General features: G+C 41.5%; 1 pseudogene; it reads right to left on the bottom strand.

The window, feature by feature from the left end:
* Positions 1–6,541: 6,541 nt before the first annotated feature.
* Positions 6,542–8,524, bottom strand: LOC115966548 (annotated as a pseudogene).
* Positions 8,525–8,820: the final 296 nt, after the last annotated feature.

Genomic DNA, 8,820 nt, shown 5'->3' with positions numbered 1-8,820 from the left:
CCCTTACTCTTGTGCTTTACTTTTAATGTTTGTTGTTCATGTTTATGCACTAAAGTAGTATCGGTTTATTGCGCTTCATTTACTCTTGTTTCTGCACTTAGATAAGTTAGAGTAAAAGCAATCTAGCTGTAATTTTTTATTGGGGGTCTAAACAGCTCTTGTGTTTTTAACACATTTTCGAGCTTTCAACTTGTAACCGCTTGTTTTGACAATAGTGGATTCTCGGGAGTGGTGATCTTAAAATCACCCAGTGGGGTTTTTGCCATGTAAGTTTTCCCCGTTCGTAAATAAATCACCGTGTCAATTTATTTTCCGCTGCATATTTAGTTATTTAGTGATTTGTTTGTGCTACCACACATCTTGCATGTTAATTTGATTAATTAATAAACTTGGCTAATTAATCAATTAATTTATCATAAGGGGTCAATACATTCTTGGCCTATCAAGATCTATGTTTCTACATGCTTATATGTTTAAATCTACATGCCTAGGGTTTTATACCATGTTTCATTTGTTTTGTTCCTCTCTTTGCTTTGTGTTGTCGTTAGGGTTACATGTTCACATGTTTTTATGATTTTGTTGGCTATGTCTTGCTTGGATCTATGTGTTTAATGTATTTATTTTCATGATATATGGTTAGATCCTTGCCTTCACATACTTATATGCTTGGATTCATGTTCTTCCATGTTTATGTGTTAAGTTTCTACATGTTTACATGCATGTTTCTATGCCTATATGTCTAGATCTATGTTTTCACATGCCTATGTGCTTGGATCTACATTCTCTACATGTTTTATGCTATGCTCCATGTGCTTGTGCTCTCCATGCCATGTTTGTGTGCCTAGACCTAGGATATGTTTGTCATGCCATGTGCTATTGTAGCCCTTTTGTCACGTTATCTTTCTTTTTGGCATTTTGGCCTATTGGTTTGGATCCGATCTAGACCCTATGGTCTTTGTCATTGTCCATACACCTTGGCCTACATCAAAGGGTTTGGACCACCCATTTTGCATGTCTATGCTTGCTTGCTTCTATGATTTATGCTCGTGTTAGCCTCTCTTATTCTAGGCTTTGCCACGCTTGACGCCCTTAGCGGGTATGTGGTTGTGTGGTTGCATCCGACGCCTAGGAGGCCATGTCAGGTTGCTCCGTGTGCACCCTTCCCTTTTCCGCTCCGTGTGATGATATACTTGCCATGCTTGTTTGTGCCACCCGTTGGCTTTCTACGCATCTTTACACGCTTGTTTACATGTTTATGCATGAGTCTTGCTTGCTAGTGTCTCATCCATGCTTCAACACAATAAAGTTATGGACATCCGATCCAAACCTACATTTGTCCCTCACGGACACCTCCTTTTGTTTGCCTTCTTGCTTTGTTTGTTTGTTTGTTTGCCTACTTTCTCGTTTGTTTGTGCATCTTTCTTGTCTTATCTCCTGCCACATGCTATGCTTGCCATGTCTATCATGTTTATCTGTTTTATGCCCCTTTTATATGTTCTTTTTATCTTTTCCTTCCATTGCTTGTCTGCTGGTTTCTTGTCTTTGCCTTTGCATGTATGCATGTGGAGTGAGGACGCATGGAGCTAGGGCACGGTCTCCTAGGTGCAAACAAAAAGGGTGAGGATGCGAGCATGCAGATGTGGGTTGAGCGGCTGTAGTCAGTAGGTTTAAGGTTTAGCTTTTTCCCTTTTGCCTTTTAGAGGTGCTATTGCAATGGGCTTTAGAGGTGCCGTGTAGCAACGGGCTTTAGGGTGTCATGTAGCAACGAGCTTTTAGAGATGTCATGTAGCAATGGGCTTTGTAAGAGGGTTTTGTTGGGATTTTTTGGGTTTTGCCCACAAGGTAAATGAGTTTGGGCCTTTTTGTGGAGATAGTATGATTTTGTGGCCCAATTTTGGTAGTAGTGTGATAAATTGTATAATATGCGGGATATGATGGGTAATATTTGTGAAAGGGCCCAAGATAATTTATAGGGCTTATATGGGAAATATTTGTGGGAGCCCAAGTTGGCTAATAATATGGAGAATATTTGGGTAATATGTGGGAAGTATGTAGGAAATATTTATGTGGGCCCAAAATAGTTTATGGGTTTGTATGGGTATTTTTCAATGAGTGGGCTAATGAGATTAGGACCCCGAAAATTTGTACCTCAACAAGAGGTAACATGAAATCAACCAAAGTCCCTTAGTAGATGGACTATGGCTATCTTGAAAATCTACTAAGTCCAACCCGTGAGGTGAACAGACCATGGCTATCTTGAAAACCTACTAAATTCAACCCGCATGGTGGATAGATGACCAAGGATACCGATGGGTACCTTGTCCTAAATTTTTTTACAAAGTCCTACCTACAAGGTGGACGGATGAGTAAGGATACTGACGGGTACCTTGTCCTAAAATATTTTACTAGGTCTTACCTACAGGGTGGATGGATGAGTAAGGATATCGACGAGTACCTTGTCCTAATTTTTTTTTCAAAGTCCTACCTGTAGGGTGGACGGATGAATAAGGATACCGACGGGTACCTTGTCCTAAAATGTTTTACAAAGTCCTACCTACAGGGCGGACGGATGACCACGGACATCGACAGGTATCTTGTCCTAAAAATTTTACTACGTCCTACCTACAGGGTGGACGGATGACCAAGGATACCGATGGGTACCTTGTCCTAAAATTCTCTAGGTCCTACTTACGGGATGGACTGACAAATAAAGGATACCAATTGGTACAAATACTAAGTGAAATACCTTAAGTAAAATACTGATGTGATAGGAGCATATTCAAAATTTCAATAAAGATAAATGTATAAGTGACAGGTATAAAAAAGAAAGGCAATAGATAAAAGCCCATAAAGGGCAAAATGTTTACATCAAAGCCTGAAAACGAAGGGGCACCCACTATTTTATGAAAATAAGGTAGAATACTTAAATACAAGTTTTAAATAAAAAAGGAAAAAACTAAGACGGAGGAGCATCCACGGCAGTCGGGTTCACAATATTTTGGTCAGACGGGACTTCGACAAATGAGACCACAAGGGCGATGGGGCTTTCAAGAACAGGCTGAGCGATGACTAGGTCGTTATCCTTCGGGTCTTGTTCCACTGTATGGGCAGAATCGTCAGGTTCTTCACTGACGGTGTCATCTCCCCCAAGAGTCATCAGTACTGCGTCGTCTAAGGTGATCTTGGATAGGTCAAGGTCGAGGTAGACGAACCTAACTTGCTTTAAGCAGTCGTCGAATCCGTCGCTATAGTAATTCTGCCATGGCATTGGCCTTGGCCTTATCAACCTGTTCACAGAGGGTAATCAACTCCAGCCTCAGATCAGCCTTCGCCTTCTTCGCTTCTTCTTAGAGATGGGATTCCTCCTTCAGTTTGGTAGTTGTAGCTGTCAGCTTCTCTTTGAGAATGCGGACGACCTCTTTAGACTGGTCCCGCCCCTTATTTTCTATCTCTTAACGCTTGTGGTACCGATGGATCACCCTTTCGTTGGCAATGCACCTATCTTGAAGCTCCATCTTACGCGCCTACGCCTGAGTCAAGATGTCCGTAAAAAAAAGAATGAACAAAAAAGCTCATAAAACCATAACTTGAGAGGAATGTACCTTGGACAAGTCGAAGAGGCCCGACGCCCCTAAGTCCTTCGTGGTCTAATCAGCGCAAGGATCCAAGTTCGTCTCATTGATGATTGAGTCAACCATCTCGATGGTATGATCCTTGTGTGTAAGCAACCTACGGCGGGGCCTTGAACGACGGGGCCCTTCCCCGTCATCAACCCTTTACCAACCCCATGGCTAGGTTTGGGGGCGACGGCTGTTTCGGTTGCTTGTCACTGACTGGGGGGGGGGGGGTTCTGTCCCTTTCTTGTGCGGATTGTCATCTTTGCCGTTATTTTTTCTTTTCAGCGACCCCTTAGCGACGACCTTGGAGGCTGACGCTGAGGACCCACCTTGCTCCTGCTGCTTGCGTGTCGCAACATCCTGCCTCACCAACGCCTTCTGCCTACCTATCTCCATCTTTGAAAAAGACGGGACAAATTAAAAATGGACGAGTAAGATGTAAAGAAAGGTTTGATAAAAGTAATGATGGGTGAAGGAACTTACACCGTCGTGAAGAGGTGTACAATCGTCAGGCTACAGGCCTTAGCTCCGGACCACCACAGAAGGCATGGAGAGTGTCAAGGGTCACCGAGTCCTTCCACTTCCATTCTTCCAAGGGGATGGCCTAGACCTTCCTCAGAAAGTTTTCTTGCTTGTCGGTTATATCAGGACGGATAGAGGTTGAAAAACAAGAAAAACATAGTGTTAAACACGAAACCAAAGCTATCATGGATACAAAAGCCAAAGACTCACCAGACTCCTTGACAATTCCCCACGTATTATCAAACCTGTCAGGCATGCTTGCCCATTCTTCAAGCCTACACACCCAATCCATCCCCTAGACAAAAAAATACCTATTTTTCCAATTTCTGTTAGAGTCTGGCATGTCCGATACAAGCTTGAGCGATGGCTTTACTAGCTAAAAAATGGTAGATACCCTTTGATGAGGATATCTGCTGGGGCTTGTAGCAATAAAAGAACTCGTCAAGTATAAGCCGACGGTTTCCTCCACCCAACTTACCCCATATCACTTTAGCACCAACAAAAATTCTCCATGTGTTTGGGGCAATCTGGTTGACGGATAGGCCTAGGTAGTTGGCAAGTTGACAGTGCAGTTCCATCAATGGCAACCTTAACCCCACAGTGAACATAGTATCGTACATGCCCACATCTGCCGTTTTACTCGAATAACATCTCTTAAACTTGTCTAGCAGACGGATGGGGATGCTGTTGGGGATTTGATGACAGTCACAAAGGGTGTTAAAGACCTTTTGAGACATGGACAGATAGAAGTCATTCATTATCCATATCTTGGGTAAAATAGAAGGCCTACTACCTCTCTCGTCTGTCTGGTCTATTAACTCGTTGCTTTCTTCGTGACTCCCTTCATCACTCTCTTTTTCCTCCTCGTCTTCCCTCTCCTCTCCTTCCTCTCCCTTGTTGTCCTCTCCCCAATCTGCTTCATAATCTTCCTCTTCCCCATCATTAGCAGACGGTTCCCTTTCTAGGGACCAGGTTAAGCCTTCTTCAGGCCAACGACCTAACGGGTAGACCTCGTTGTAGCCCGCACCTTCACGGACTGACGACGACTGTTTACTCGTTGCTTCACAACCACCTGACATCTATTCACCTGCAAGTGACGAAGGGATTCTAAGAACCTAATCGATGGGTCTCAATATAGATGACGACAAACTAAAAAGAAAAGAGAGGAAGTAAAGGAGAAGGAAATAACTTACAAGGCGACGGATTCCTCGAAAGCAACAAAGTGATTCAAAGGACGAGCTCTGAGAACAACGGATGGACACAAGCGCTCTGATCTTTGAGTTTCTCTAGGAATAAAAATAAGATAAAGAGGACAAATGAAGGGGAGGTGGACTATTTATAGGTGAGGAAGCACGGTAAATGAAGCGACGCTTGATTAGAAACTAGGCCAACTAACAAGTGCCACGTGTCACCTTGCATTAAAGCTTAAGGGCGCCTACTCCATTTAATGACACCCTCTTTGATAAAATAATTAATAGTCATAAATACCCATGTACTCCGCGGCCCGTCAACCGAGACCAACGAGACCACGAAGTAGGGAGTAGCTAATAGTGGCATTTTTGACAAAGGCTTAGTACACCTAGACAAGTTGTGCAAATAAGCTGACGGCGTCAACAACACCACAAAACTGATGGACCTAGGCCAACAACTTGCCCACTTGACAACCCCATGGATGGTGCTTGACGGGCACCTTTATGAAGCCAACGGGAAACCCTCTATAAAGCCGATGGGAACCCTTTAGGGGCTGACGGGAAGGGGTAACCGACGGGTCCACCGTGGCCTAGCATGGTCCCCACGTATGCGTATACATGGAAATGCCTTGTGCACCATACCAAATAAAACCCATAGTTCACCTATATCTCCCTTATAAGGAAAGGGGCCCTGAAATTTTGGAAACCCTACGCGCCAAGCCCTTTCCGCAAGGAAAGATCCCTACATTCAAGGGATTCCAATTCACCACTCACTACTATATAATCGCTAAACCTCCATTTCTCTTAGGTATGCATAATTCCCCAATTTTGGCAGTTTAGAGTTGTAGAAATTCTCTTTCTAACTTAACCTTCGGAGGGTATTTGGCCGGTACCACACCAGTACTCTCTGTAAAGTCTTCTTTGTGTTTTCTGTTTTGCAGGTTCCTTTAAGAGCACGTGAGGACCGTGCGGCTCACTGACGATTTTTTGCATCATCATTTCTTTTCGTTATTAAACTGAAAATCTTTCTCTAGGACCCTTGATCTATTGGCTTACTCCAATAAATAAAGAAGTTTCATTACATACGGTTTTTCATCTCCTGAGCTTACACCAAAATGGAAATAAAATTCAAGAACAAATAGAATACATTTTTTTTTTTTTTGGGGGAATAACTATAATCATCCTTTGTGGCTTAGCTTGGAGCCCTTTTGATCAGTTAATCTTAGAACACACTTTGCAAATTTCACCTTCAGTACCAGACTTGAGGCCAATGTTGCTCATCTTCACCATGGACTTTCCGAATTGCACATTGAAGGCATTTGAACAATACTTCTAGTGGAGGCGTCAGTCCATAACTTTTGATCAGACTTATGTACTCCTCGGCCATTCCTCAAGTTGGAGAAGAAAGATGAGTTGAATCTGTTTTGGCTACCCGTGTCTAGCCTAACACGCCTTGTGGCATCACCATTTTGTGGGCAGAGTGCTCGTAATTGAAGAAGGAAATGTTGGGTATGTTTTAAAATTTAACCCCATGATGTTTTGTTGTAAAGCCCAAGCCCATGCTCTAGAATTTTCCTTGACCGGCGTGGGAATTTTTGGCAGCAAACAAAACCCTCAATCTTCTTATATTTCCTTATAAAATAGTCAGCCACACCTTCTCATATTTTGTAGAAAATACATAGCGGCTTGTGACATTAATGGGAAAGAAAATTCATTTGTTTTTGCCTTCCCTTTTTCACTCTAATCATCTTTAGCCACTTCCTTTTTTTAGAGCTCTATGACTATCAAAAATAAAAAAATAAAATAAATCTGCATATATATGATATTAGTTAAAAATAATAAAACATGTATTACTTTTGTTACTCTAACTACTTTGTTTTCTGCTGAAAATTTTCTCTTGAGCATTTGTGATGAGTTTGAAACTCTGTTTGTGAGTGCACATTAACAGAGTTGCTATTGTATCTTGGAGAGTGACTGCTTGAGCCATTTGCACTGACAGATTCATTCCAATGGGGGTGAAATCTCTTTTTAAGGACAGCGAATTTAGTTCTGTGCCTCGGCTATAAGTTTTACTTAATCCTTAATTTTATACCCTTTTGTACATGTCTATTTTGCTTATAAGTTAATTTGAGCATATCTTGTTTTATTGATATATTATTGATATTGCTTTGTAACTTTGTTAATCAATTTGGACAATTTTCCAAACTATACTTCCAACAGGAAACTGGGGTTGATTGTAGGATCGACACCATTTCCAGTAGTAGTGAAGTTATACAATCTGTACTGAAACAACTGGCAAGCCAATAGTATGGCCACCTAGTCAATAGTTAATTGAAATAAATAGAAGTTAGATGAAATGTAATAAACTAGGACACGTACTTTTTGGGTAAATCTATAGCTATAATAATAAAAGACGAGGATTTGAATTGTAGTTCACTGAAGTATAAAGTTCTTGACTGAAACACATACTTGAACATGTAGCTAGGGATATAAAAAATGATTTATTAAATGATAACGCGTTGGTGCTTACCAACAAGAGTAACAAGATCTCGAGCGTTTAAACCTTTCGCTGAAAACTTCTTCTTTTGAGCATCAATGGATTCTGTAAAGCCAGGCAAATAAGTAGTATCAGAAGCCAATGATACCCGACCATCTTTGCGTCCGGTTGGCACCTGCCAATTTGGCCCATTTGTCCGCAAGAAAAATGCAAAATATGATTAATTACACGTAAAAAGCATGTAAAATATATAACAAATTAGTCTGATGAATGTATAAAAGCATGAGATCAAGTACCAGAATGACAGAATCACGAGCAGCTAGAGCAAGTATATCAGCACAAGAAACAACACCAGGGCATGCAGCTTCAAGCTGTGTATTGGCATCGTCAATAACTTCATATCCTCTCAAACCAAGGTTAGGTCCGGCTGTTTTCTCAGTGTTAGGCCCATCAATAAGGACAGAGGCATCGTAACCCTGCACGAAACAGTCATGAAAGTGCATCCTTAACAATCCAGGAGCCACAGTGGGATTAGATTGTAAATGAGCTTGAACCGTTGAGCGAACAATGGATTCAGCTCGAGGGCATGATTTGGAGTAGAACCCAACACGAGTGGCTTGGCAATGTACGTAAGAAACACTCAAAGAGAGCAAGAGAAACACCAAAAGGGATGTTTGGATCAAACGTGCTCTCTCCATTAATGCAATAACAGGATAAGGATAAGGAAGAGATTGGAGTATGTTGAGCTAAATTGGAGGTTTTGTATTTTCAAATTTGTAGTAGCTCTAAGCTTTGCTTGTGGTATTGTGAAAATGAAGGAGGAAAATTAATATATTTATAGGATCATGTGAGGTGAAAATTCGGAGAGAGAGTAAGCAAAGTTTGCTGATCATAGCAAAGTTAGAGAATAATTAGATGGCCTGCAAATTTAATAGCAGTAGTGAGCTTACCTTTGTTTTGTAATGATTTTTATGGATTGCATGGGACTATTCCG

Source organism: Quercus lobata, chromosome 11 (genome assembly GCF_001633185.2).
Source record: "Quercus lobata isolate SW786 chromosome 11, ValleyOak3.0 Primary Assembly, whole genome shotgun sequence".
In the NCBI taxonomy this organism is placed as follows: Eukaryota; Viridiplantae; Streptophyta; class Magnoliopsida; order Fagales; family Fagaceae; genus Quercus; species Quercus lobata.
Note: the sequence above shows the minus strand (reverse complement) of the source record. Positions and strands in the feature narration are given on the sequence as shown.